Here is a 12,329-nt window from a genome sequence, read left to right as displayed (position 1 = left end):
TGTCTAGGAGAGAAAATATGACAACTGTTAATATCAAGGCAGCCTTTCACGAAACCGTCATAAGTACAAGTTCACCGACATGCTATGGAGACACGTGTTTTGAAGTTAAGACACGGTTTAATGTGATGTCTGTGAACTTGTACTTATGACTGTTTTGTGAAACAATGTCCAGGCACCTGTTGCATAAAACTTACCACTGGTGGGAATTTTGCCATCAATATTAACTGCCATAGCAACATTACTATACAGGCAATCAAATCATGGTTTCCATGGAAGTTACCATTAATGGCAAAGTTACCGTCAATGGTAAGTTTTATGCAACGGGGCACAGGTGTTGATACAGTCAGTGTTAAAATCAAACTTGAACTATCTTCATAAACTTTGTAAAGAATAAGACTTAACATACATACAACACTAGAGAATTAAATGATTATCACTTGATAAAAAGCAGAACGGGTTTTTTTCTAGCAAAACTTGATTTTCACATGACCAAAACTTTGGAATTCATGAGATAAAATATAAAAGACTCCTTAAATTTAAATAGATTTAAATCACTTATTAAAAACTGTATACTCATTTTTTACTAATTTATTAGGCTCTCTTTGTCTTTGTCTGTTTGTCACCTATTTGAATCCACAAATTCACATTTTCCTCGTGCGGTAACTGTATCTTTATATTTCATCTGTATAATCAAATTATGCATATTATGGTTTTATTGTCTATCCGTTCTTAAAATAACTTAGCTGAATCATATGAAGTTTACGACATTTTTGTTTATAGTCAGGGGTTAACACTTCTACATTTAAGCTTTAAGCTTCTCAGTAGACCTTCTACATCTTCCCATTACTGTGTTGTTATAGTTCTCAATCTGTTCATTGTTCTCTGTATTTTTTTTCTCAATGCGATGTAAATATTTGCCACAAACTTGAACAAAAGTAAAATGAAATGAAAGTCGTTCCTGAAATTACTTACCAGAGAATCCAGCCTTGTTGCGACGTGCTGAGATGCTGTAAGGAGAGCGATACCATATTTGGGATGATTCTTCTGAAGAAGACAACATGTTGAAAGAGATACAAGATTTAGAAATGTCCCCCCCTTTCATAGGGAGATGAAATGTATTGCATAGTCCAATGAATGATACTTGCTCTAACTTTTTGACAGCAAAAGGCGTTCGAAATCTCCCAAATCCTTAAAATATCATATCAATGCCACAAAGCAGCACATAAATAGCGATAAGGAAGATACTTTAGTCATAGTTATTGATGAGGACATACCATAAAAAATTAAGTGCATATGCATATGGATATCTTTTGTATATATTTTATCATAAAGATTCGAAGAAAATATGAATGGACCATAGCATAATATAAGAGTTGTTTAAAAAGAAATCGCGAAATAATCAGGATCTTTTGTAGCTATGATAGTCAATGCATTAAAGTATGCCAACCAGGGGCGTATCCATTATAAAATGGAACTGCGCCCCATGATCTGCTTGAAGAGAACCCCCATTTTCCTTTATGAATAGGCCATCGTCTACTTACAATAACAGTCGGCCATTTTAATTCGAAGGAGAGCTGCCCACCGTCAGGGCCAAATCCGAATCTTCCAACAAAGTAGAGCTCCTTCGTAAAAACGATAATAATAATTTGTTACAGATTGAGACATTAAATGACAATATAGAAAATCGACCAAAAATATTTAATTCTACGAAGAAGAAAAACAAAACCCAAATGTCCACCAAGACGTGTGTCCGGACTCAGGATAGATCTAGATTAAGTTTTAAACTGAAAATAAATTTCTGTTTTCCTTTAATATTTCATGATTCATTTAAAAGGTATGTTGACGGTATTATAACTCAATTTTGCTCGAGGCGTATTTGTTGTTGTTGTATGGTAGTGTGACCATAGTTCGCTATCTCAAAATATCGGTAAGATTTCGAAAATCTGATATCATAAATGGAAAAGGGGAACATAAAATTAACCAGGGACAACAATTTCTTTGGAAATGGGTGTGAAATTGTGAAAAAATTGACAAAAATCGGCAAATTTTGCAGTCATTTCCTAGTTGAATCAATATGTAATAGATCTAGACCGTCTAATTAAAATAAATAGATTTGAGTTGAATATGCGAAATCATAGACCTCTAGATCGAATATCACATTTTCTAATAATATTAGTAATATTAAAATATTAGTAATTTCAAAATCTCTGCGAATCTATGTCACGGTTTTTGTCACCCCATCATAATATATACTCAATGGCAAATTCGACGGTTTTATTTCTGCCAAGTGTCCGGAAGCATTACCTCAATCCTAAACAAAAAGGCCCGAATTCACAACAGTGGTACAAAGAGGGATTGTACCATGGGTGTGGTACAAAACCCCCTCCGAGGTTTAAACCTCTGATTTTCGTATTCACAAAGCAGGTTTAAACCCCCGGGGGGTTTTGTACCACTGTTGTGAATTCGGGCCAAAGTGTTGCACTCGTTTTTATAGGAAAGAAAAATGAGTCCAAAGTTTGCAAATAGTCAATGACAGCCGAGAATCTAGATCAAGATCATTAAAGTTACAACATTCACTCTATCAAACATATTTTAAGGTAGGTTTCACAAATTATGTGACAAGAATTATTAACGTTTTTAGCGCCAGTTTATCGATTTTGAAGAGAGAGAAAGAATAAGTTCGTGACTCGCAGTACATTGTATGGTGGTGTGACCAAAGTTCGCGCGTGACCTAAGTTCGCTATCTCAAAAAATCAGTAAGATTACGAAAATCTGATATCACCAATGGAAAGAGGAACATGAAATTACCCAAAAGTGAAATTTTCTTTGGAATTGGGTACGAAATTGTGAAAATATTGACAAAAGATCGGCAAATTTTGCAATATTTTGCGTCCGTTCCGAAAAATGATCAACTTACCGATAAGGGTCTGAAAATCTTCAATTTGAGAGCAGATTTCCTCAAAATTGTAAGTAAAGAGTGGTAGATCTACTAACTGATTGTATGATATCTTGCCTTGCAAATTATGATATTACCTTATTTTTGATGTATCACACTTTTTGATAAATCAACTGTAAACCCCCGTGCGTGAAGTTAGGTCTCGTTGTTTTTATGACTTTTTTAGATGCAGCGCGCACGAACGATCGGACATCGAATATTTAGATCGCGATATCTCCGAAATCCTTCGACGATAAAATTTTCTAGTTGAACTAATCTGTAGTTAAAAACTTCGCCGTCCCTTTGGTTATAATTGAAATCAATAAATTTGTGTAGAATATGAAAAATCGTAGTTCGAATATCACATTTTGTAATATGTTCTAAAATGTCCGCGAACTTTGGTCACTCCTTCATACACATCATATTCATATTCATAGGCTAATCATTGTAATGTATATCGCACATTTTGCAACATTAGGCCTAGGCCTACACGATTATTAGCCCATTATTTTTCTATTCAAATTTAGGTTGCACCTTGAAATATTATGACTGCACTGACTGTCTAGAACATAAGTCAATTCAGTTTTCTGGCTAGCGAATTATATTTAGAACTCATATTTCTCAATTCAGATTTTGATCAACACATAACAACAACAACAATTCTTACCAGTGGTGTATCCACACATCCCGATAATGAAACGCCGGCAGAGAGCCTGCAAATCGCGAGGAGCGGTAACAAATGGGAAAATGCCATTGATCTAACCTAGGCTTACTCAATTTCTATTAAGTTTTTACAAAAAAATATTGTAGTCTGCAAGTGGTGTATTCGTAGACTTTTGAAAAGTATATTTAAACACAACAATTTTTCCGGGATGATAATGATATGCGTTTGTTTATCATGTGACATGCGTGTCAATAATATGCGCGAAATTATTACAATACGCATGTTATGCATGAATACGCATTTAAAGAGCGAGAGAGAGAGAGAGAGAGAGAGACCGGGAGAATGAAAGAAAGAAAGAAAAGAGAGAGAGAGAGAGAGAGAGAGAGAGAGAGAGAGAGAGAGAGAGAGAGAGAGAGAGAGCTCTCTGTTCCTGAGGCAACAATCGACTCCTACAAGTACTCATTTTACCCCCGCACCATTCGCATCTGGAATCAACTACCATTCACTGCAGTTACTGCCCCAACAGTTGCTGCTTTCCAGATGACTGCCCTCCCTGTCATCAGAGGGTTGGAACCTCCTGTTTTTTACTAGCACGTCACTATTTTACTATATAAAGCAATTGTACACCCTTTTGTTGTCTGCACCTTCACCTGCTAGCTTAGAAAAGCTGCTTCAGGGATTACCTCATCAAGTATCAAGATCGAGAGAGAGAGAGAGAGAGAGAGAGAGAGATATGGGGGGGGGGGGCGGAGAGAGAAAGGGAAGAGGGAGGGAGAGAGAGAGAGAGAGAGAGAGAAATTGAGGGGGAGTGATATGGTTCTAGGACACCTACCCCATGGACATCCACCCCGGATAACCACCCCCAGTCAACTACCCCCTAGGACATCTACCCTAGGACAACTACCCTCTAGGACAACTGCCCCCGGACAACTACCACATGGACAATAACTCTCTAGGTTAGTTGTCTATGGGGTAGTTGTCCGGGGTAGTTGTCAAGGGGTAGTTGTCCGGGGTTAGTTGTCCTAGGGGTAGTTGTCTGGGGTTAGTTGTCAGGGTGTAGTTCTCCCGGGGGGGGGGGGGGGGGGTAATCGTCCTAGAGGGTGGTTGCCCTAAGGGGTAGTTGTCCTAGGGGGTAGATGTCTTAGGGGTAGTTGACTGGGGGTGGTTATCCGGGGTGGATGTCCAGGGTAGGTGTCCGGATACGGAGTGATATATTAAACAAAAAACTAGATAGTTTATTCCTCAGCACTACATCGTGACTTATGGATCCTGCTGAGTATCGTCGTAGAAGTAGAAGTATATATATATATATATATATATATAGAGAGAGAGAGAGAGAGAGAGAGAGAAGGAGAGAGAGAATAAGATAGAACAGGGGAGATATATCGAGAGAGAGAGAAAGTGAAAGAGAGAAAATAAAAGAGAGAGAGAGAGAGAATGAAATAGTGAGAATGAATGAAAGAGAAAGAGAGAGAGAGAGAGAGAGAGAAAGAGAGAGATCGAGAAAGAGTTAGAGATATTGAGGGAGGGAGAAAGAGAGAGATTGAGGGAAGAGAGAGAGAGAGAGGGGTAGAAGGGGTGAGAGAGGGGGAGATGGAAAGAGGGAGAAGGGGGGGGGGGGGAGAGAGAGAGAGATTTTCTGAGATTACTTTTAAAATCAGAATTAGATTAGGGCCTTATCTGTAACACGATTACTGCAACCATAATGAACGCTTTTAATACAGTCATGACCATTTTTTTATGAGCGGTGCAAAGTTCATTTGAATTGAAATAAAGTCAATAAAATTTGGTTCTAGAAATTATATCGAAACATCACCTTTTTAATTCTACTTCTACGTTGATTTTTGGTTGACCGTTGGTATCTCGCCGTGTATTGAATGTTGACGTTATTGAGATTTAAAAAAAAAATCTTGATAAATTACATTTACATGTATCTCATTGGTTGTTTTCTGTCAAAAGGTTAGGATTTGTTTGTATAATCCACAACAGTGGCAGGTCACGATTATTGCAATAGAGATTAAAGGGCTTAAGAAATTTTTGTTCGAAATATGTTGAGCTCTTCGTCAACTAAAAATTTTACAGCAATTTCCTCTGGAATAGGAAGATTTTTGGTTACAATATATCATGTATTGAGCAAATTGTATTTCTTAGAACTCTCCCCGCGCTGTGGTCTGCCAAGCCTACCAAGAACAATAACATTACGTCATCTTTTCCAGGCCGGGGAAATCCCGTTCCCAGAAACGTGTCTTCACGCAAAATGCATTATCAGTCAGCCAAATCAATGTGGCGGTCGTACGAAAGCGCCATGTACCACGCATGTACAATTCTTCGACGCCGCGTACGCTGTTTGCGAGCTCTATGCATTTCACCACATGCCGCACGCGTATGCATCGCCATTGGTGCATTTATCGGAGCACCTGCTAGGAAAATTCCTATGGATACATGGCGGCCGGGGAGTTTGGCTTGGATTCTGTAATAGGTGAGTCATAGTATTCAAATTTCAGGTTAAGTGTCAGCGAGGGTACGCATTGTTGTGGTCAGTATAGAAGTAATAGACTTGACGGCCTTACTGTCCGAGCAGAACACAATTTTCTACGGGCCAGCGCTAGTTTCACACACGATATGATCAGCTGTTCGGCCTAGTGGGGTGCATTGTAATATTCTCCACTCATGCATGCGGAGACCATTTAATAATTGGTGAATAACCTAATCTGTATTCTGATGAATTCGTTTTCATGTTGTAGGTATATATCTGGGCAGAAAGCGATATTAATATAATGTAATTACATAATAGACCTATACTGAGGAGTGATGTATTTTAAATACGTATTGGTCCAAGCAGTTTATTTCAGCTTGCGGGACTTTCCAGGGGGGGGGGGGGGGGGGGTAGCTAGCATGTCGTGTGTGTGCGTGTGTGTGTGTGTGTGTGTGTGTGTGTATGTGTGGGCGGGGGGAGGCGTTGTAAGACATTACACAGTTACAAGGATACTATATTATATGAGTATTTTACATTATTACATTTTCTATATGATAACATCATTTATCAGCTTGAAGTATATGGCATTGGAGATGAATTGGGTTTGATCACCGCAAGGTGTTCTAGAGGGGGCTTAGGGGCTCATGCCCACAATTCTTCACTTTTTTCTTCGTGATTACATGATTTTACTATATAAATGCAAGAACCCTAAAGTTCCAGGGCCGTAGCCAGAGTTTGATGTTTGAGGGGGGGGGGGGGGCACATACATGTAATTGATCGACGTCCTGGGGAGGGGTCTAAAAAAGTTCAACCGATCCTGGAAATTTTTTGGGGCACGTGCCCCCCCCCCCCCCCCCGTGGCTACGGGCCTGTAAAGTCCCCCAACCCATGCCCCCAAAAACATTCTTCTAGAAGCGCGCCTATTAATCACCAATATACATCAGCTAATTTAGATTCGGAGTAGGCTTGTCGTGGCGAATGTATCAATGAATGAACTAGCTACCACCCCCTACCCCAATCAATAGTATATAATAGACTATAGAATATCCTGACCATAATAGCAATTTCCTTTTTTCAACTATGTAATACACTAAATATAGGAATACTTTTAAAACATTCGTATATACATAATTATAGAGGGTAACACTTTAATGATTAAATTAGACATTCAAATAAATCCTAAGAAAAAGGAGATTTTTATCGAATATCTTGAAAAGCAAATCGTTTTTAGCTATCTTGATACAATCCATAAGGTGATTCATCCGCACCAGTCCAATCATATCCACATTACGCACTGGCAGCCAAGTATATGTCAATATACATATTCATGCTCTACTGAATGTTAAGAATCACCAAACCGTGATACATTACCATCTGCATAATTCGTTTTTCAAGTTTCTAGTCGATATAATTCAAAAGAGCACGTAAAGTACGATCCCACATGAGGAGCTCCGTATATGAATACAACACGGATTCCTTTTATAATGACTATGATTAATGGTTGATTATTGTGTGCGTCTTTTCCTTTTGTATTTGATATTTCTATGCTTCTCGCATGCCCTTTACAAAGGAGTAGAAAAATCAGACAATCATATAGCTACAGCTGTCAGAATTTCATGTTATTCCATTTTCACTTCTCATTTCAGGTTTTTATATCGCAGAAAAAAGTACAAGTTGATATTTCAAGACATTGAACAATTATAACGCTGGGACCCTTTGGAAAACGAAAGCATATTTTGATATCTAGGTCGTAATGCATGTATGTGCTTGCATTACAGCTCAACAAACATAATTTAATGACATAAAACGGTCTTGACTCCATTTCAGAAACTTGGTATTGATTTTCTTGCCAGACCCTATTTGTTTATGCAATGTGAATAACATCAAACAAAATTAGGATATCGTACGATTTTGAGGGCATATATTTACCTAGGAGTAAATGTGTCATTTATAAAAATTAAAATGTTTTGAAATAAAGAAAGGGTATAAAATCAGTGTGTATCAGTACTTCATTTAGAAAACAACCATTCCCATGTAAAAACGAGATATAGTTTACTTCTCTGTGTAATTAAGCCTACATATATATTCCATGATGCTATTGCCTTGCATAATGTCAATTATGTATATATATATTATATATATGAAAAGTATGAATAATTTAGTTGTTGACTGTATATATTATACAGTTAACAACTAAACTATTCATACCCTTTGTAAATTTGATCGGTTTTGTGTTTTTCGTATCTCAAGAATAAAATGTGGACTGGTTGAACCACGGCCCTTGTTGAATACTTTTTTTTGCACCGTCATAATAAATGACAGATGCACAGTTGGGGGATTGTCCAACGATGAAACGCTTGGCAAAAGCGGATGCATATGGGGATGTGGAGGGCACCCCCCCCCCTCCCAGGCAAAATCACATCTACAATACCGTGAATTCAATGTGTAGAAATGTTGGTTGGTTGATTTGTTTGTTTTACCTGACTGCTAAGAAAGCATGTGTATGCTTGTAAGCAGGCAACCAAGGGACCGACGGCAATAATCCTCTCCGAGGGACTTGGTAACAAGGAGTAATGCTTTACCAAAGGGCACTAGCGTATCGACTTGGTTTCATACCCGAGACCTCCCGGTTACTAGACCCCTTATCCACCACTGTCACATCACGCAATGTGTAGCACCAGATCGAATATTGGAACCCTTGTTTTTGTCTTGGAATTTAAAAAATATGCCCCGGTCAAAATATGATATTTTATTGCACTTTATAGCATTTTTGAGACATATGCTCCCACACCCCCTCCGTCAACAGTCCTGCATGGGACCGCCACTGATTTATACATTGTCATACTGTTGTAGTAACAGTTCAAAACAGGAACAAAATTGGGAAAACACCTCCTAACTAGATGATTATGATGTTTACACATGCAGAAAACGAAATATTATGGCACATCCGTTATATGTGGGTGTAAACTGCTTTTAAGGTAGATAGGTTTTAACAATGGTTGGGGTTATTTCAAAACTATTGTAGTCGTTACAGATGGGATTGCATGCTTATGAGTGTTACGAACAAAACACAAAACTATAATGCATGGGTAAAGAGCAGCTCCTTGAATGTATTGAGATTTATGCGGTTAGCCGACGGGTCGTCATACTCATAGATTGAACTGCACTCTGTTCTTCGTTCATGAATAGGCAGCCATGCATGAATATGACTGGAAAATCTGCAAAGATTCTGTGACGTACATAAATCATGCATGAAATAATAGGTCGATGTGGAAAACTGTCTTCGAACCTTGATATTCCAAAACGAAAGTAGATCTTCCTAGATTGTCTATCCTGGAGTTAATCACCCTATAAAGATCACGGGAACTGCAAAATATTATTTGTGTAAATAAATTATGAAGCTTTTCAAACGAGTAAAGAGACGGAAGCCATTTGCAGTGACAAGGAGAAACGCTTGTAGTTTTGCTTTCTAAAATAAAATTTGTCTCAATATTAGAAAATCATGCAATTGTATTAAGGAGGTGAGAACTTATGCTGACCTTCGCGTGTTACATAATAATATTTGAAGGGTTATAAAGCTTGAAGATAACTTAATAGAATTACCTGGCCAGCATTTCATTGCGTTTGAAAGCAAGGGACTAAATGTTGTGTTGGACGAGGGGAATTTTTGTGAAATATTTGGACCGTAAATAGGTTTGCATCAGTAGGCAGAAAGCCAATATTTGTCCTTTTTTAATATTTGTTGAATATATTTTGTACTTAACTTTATATTTGGGAGATTGTCATAAATTGTGAATAAGTCACATCCTGATTGCTATCGTGTCTTTTATGTTACAGATGTGGGAAGTTTTGCCGAAGAGTTCCGCGAGAGACAATGTCAGCCAACCCAAATCCAATGAGTCGTCCCTGCAGTGCGGCCTACCTGTATATCTACCATGATGCACTTGTTGTATGACATCTGTCAGATTTCTATCTGTTAGCACTTTTAGAAGTTCATCGATACAAAGTTACCGGCACTTCAAATTGAAGTTCAATTCTCGATTGTTGAGTCCTATCGATTTATAGTCTTTACCCAATATAAAACAAAGTCCGTTTGCCACATGTAGTCTACATATACGAGTTGCTGTGTAGCTGGCACCTGTCATACGACACATACATTTAGGCATACAACGGACACCAATCACTTGTCAAAGCACCTTTCTTAGTCACCGGCACCTATCATACCTTCATATAGGCCTACATCGAACACGAAACACCTGTCAGAGCACATTTCTTAGTCGCTGGCACCTTTCATACCTCCATATAGACTTACACCAGTCACCAAGCACCTGTCAGAGCACATTTCCTAGTTGATGGCACCTATCATACCTCCATATAGGCCTACACCGGACACCAAGCACCTGTCAGAGCACATTTCTTAGTCGCTGGCACCTATCATACCTCCATATAGGCTTACACCGGACACAAAGCACCCGTCAGAGCACCTGTCTTAGTCGCTGGCACCTATCATACCTCCATATAGGTCTACACCGGACACCAAGCACTTGTCAGAGCACCTTTCTTAGAAGCTGACACCTATCATACCTCCATATAGGCTTACAGCGGAAACAAAGCACCCTTCAGAACACCTTTCATGGCGTAGCACGTTTTTAATCCAACATAATTTCTTGCTGCACCCGATGTCAAACACACTGAAGCACTGTATCTGCTAGAGAACTTCCTTCATAGTGGATATCTGGTCGTCCATCTGCTGCAGCACAACTTTCACGACACCGCTACCTGTCCCTACCAAAGACAATCATCATGAAGAAATCCATCCTTTTCGTTTCAGGAACACTCTGGGCTTTCTCTGTATTCGTTGGAAAATCATGTCCCTCTGCGGTAAGCATTTAAAACTCCTATTCAATCATCTGAAGTCCAGCTTGTGGAAGAAGCTCAATCATCCAAAATTAAACTTATGGAAGAAGCTTGATCATCCCCAAAAAGTTGACAACATTGACATTTTCTTAGCCTGCCTTTTCATGGCTGGTTCGAATAGTAGGAATCAGCGACTACAAAGTAGACCTAAACAAATCTAAAATCTTGTTTACAACGTCTGCTTTAGTCAGCAGCAAATTTCTATTAAATTCCAAGTAAATCTTCGGGAATGAGTATCATTTGTTTCATGATAGAATGAGAAGAAGGTATATCTCTTTAGATGACTAACAAAACCCCCTTAAATTTCAATAAGTGCTTCTAATTGCAGCTAATGTACTCAAACTTTCTGGTCTACTTAGTTTCACGTCATTTTTTATTTACCTCAAATATTTACACAATACCTGAATTTATCATTTCCTTTAGACTCCAATTTATATATATACATATATATATATATATATACGTATTAATTTAAAGCATTCGGCTACTCTCCTTTCTGTCTTTTTCCCACTTCATATAGATCTACCCGTTAAATTCTGATGATTCAAATGATGGCGCCATTTTGGAAAAGAATAGTAACAAATTAGATTTACCACGTGATATGTCGCAGCCAATCATTGCCCGTTTCGCCAGGGATGTAACAGGTAATATATTTATTATTGTTTTCATATTACATTCTCAAAGTCATTTTCATCCCTTCTCGATCACTTGTCATTTGGTATACTCTCGTTACCTCCATTCTTCTAAAGAAGTGTTTCTGATTTTGTGTTTCTGTGACGAATAGCCAATTTAATTCAATTCTATAAATTGAAGTTCTAAGACTACCAACATACAATCAAAGGTGTTGTCTTCGAGTATCTCCTCATTACGACATTTCAGTAGAAGTCTCGTAAAACTGTTCAGACATTTCGCGAGACCGGCAGTCTCTGTCTCATGGGCCATCGGTCTCGCCAGCTGTCGATACCATGGGGATGGACCATCGCCTGCTCTTGCAACAATTGCTCCGAGCTTTGTTTCGTCAAATGTATAGGTTTAGGGTAAGGGATACAAAACTGGTTTTAGGTTATACCTTATAACGGCTCAGCTCAGGTTAAGGGTTTAGGTATAGAATTAGGTCAGGAGGTGATACGTTAGTGTAGGATATTGTTGCGGAGCAATTGTCACAGGAGCTGTACAACCATTGTGGGTTTCAGCTTCATTTATCATTTTTGTATTTATTTGCAGAAAGCCAAAGTTCCAAATTTCATCTTCTCATCATCATCATTCCTGTTGTCATGGGGGTTGTTGTTATTATCATAATCGTGTTGGTTGGGTGCTACATGTGTCGGAGATCTGAA

At 38.4% G+C, this 12,329-nt stretch overlaps 1 long non-coding RNA gene across 1 annotated transcript; it reads left to right on the top strand.

Moving 5' to 3' along the window:
• The first annotated feature begins 5,894 nt into the window (after window positions 1-5,894).
• Window positions 5,895-11,755, top strand: LOC115924697. The gene is made up of 3 exons (XR_004064421.1): window positions 5,895-6,078; window positions 9,913-10,956; window positions 11,513-11,755. It is a non-coding gene; the product is annotated as an uncharacterized LOC115924697 (long non-coding RNA).
• The last annotated feature ends 574 nt before the right edge of the window (window positions 11,756-12,329 follow it).

The sequence above is a fragment of the Strongylocentrotus purpuratus genome, unplaced genomic scaffold, assembly GCF_000002235.5.
Source record: "Strongylocentrotus purpuratus isolate Spur 01 unplaced genomic scaffold, Spur_5.0 spur5_contig_839, whole genome shotgun sequence".
Classification (NCBI taxonomy): domain Eukaryota; kingdom Metazoa; phylum Echinodermata; class Echinoidea; order Camarodonta; family Strongylocentrotidae; genus Strongylocentrotus; species Strongylocentrotus purpuratus.
The sequence above is the reverse complement of the archived record's forward strand: the minus strand, read 5'-3'. Positions and strand labels throughout refer to the sequence as shown.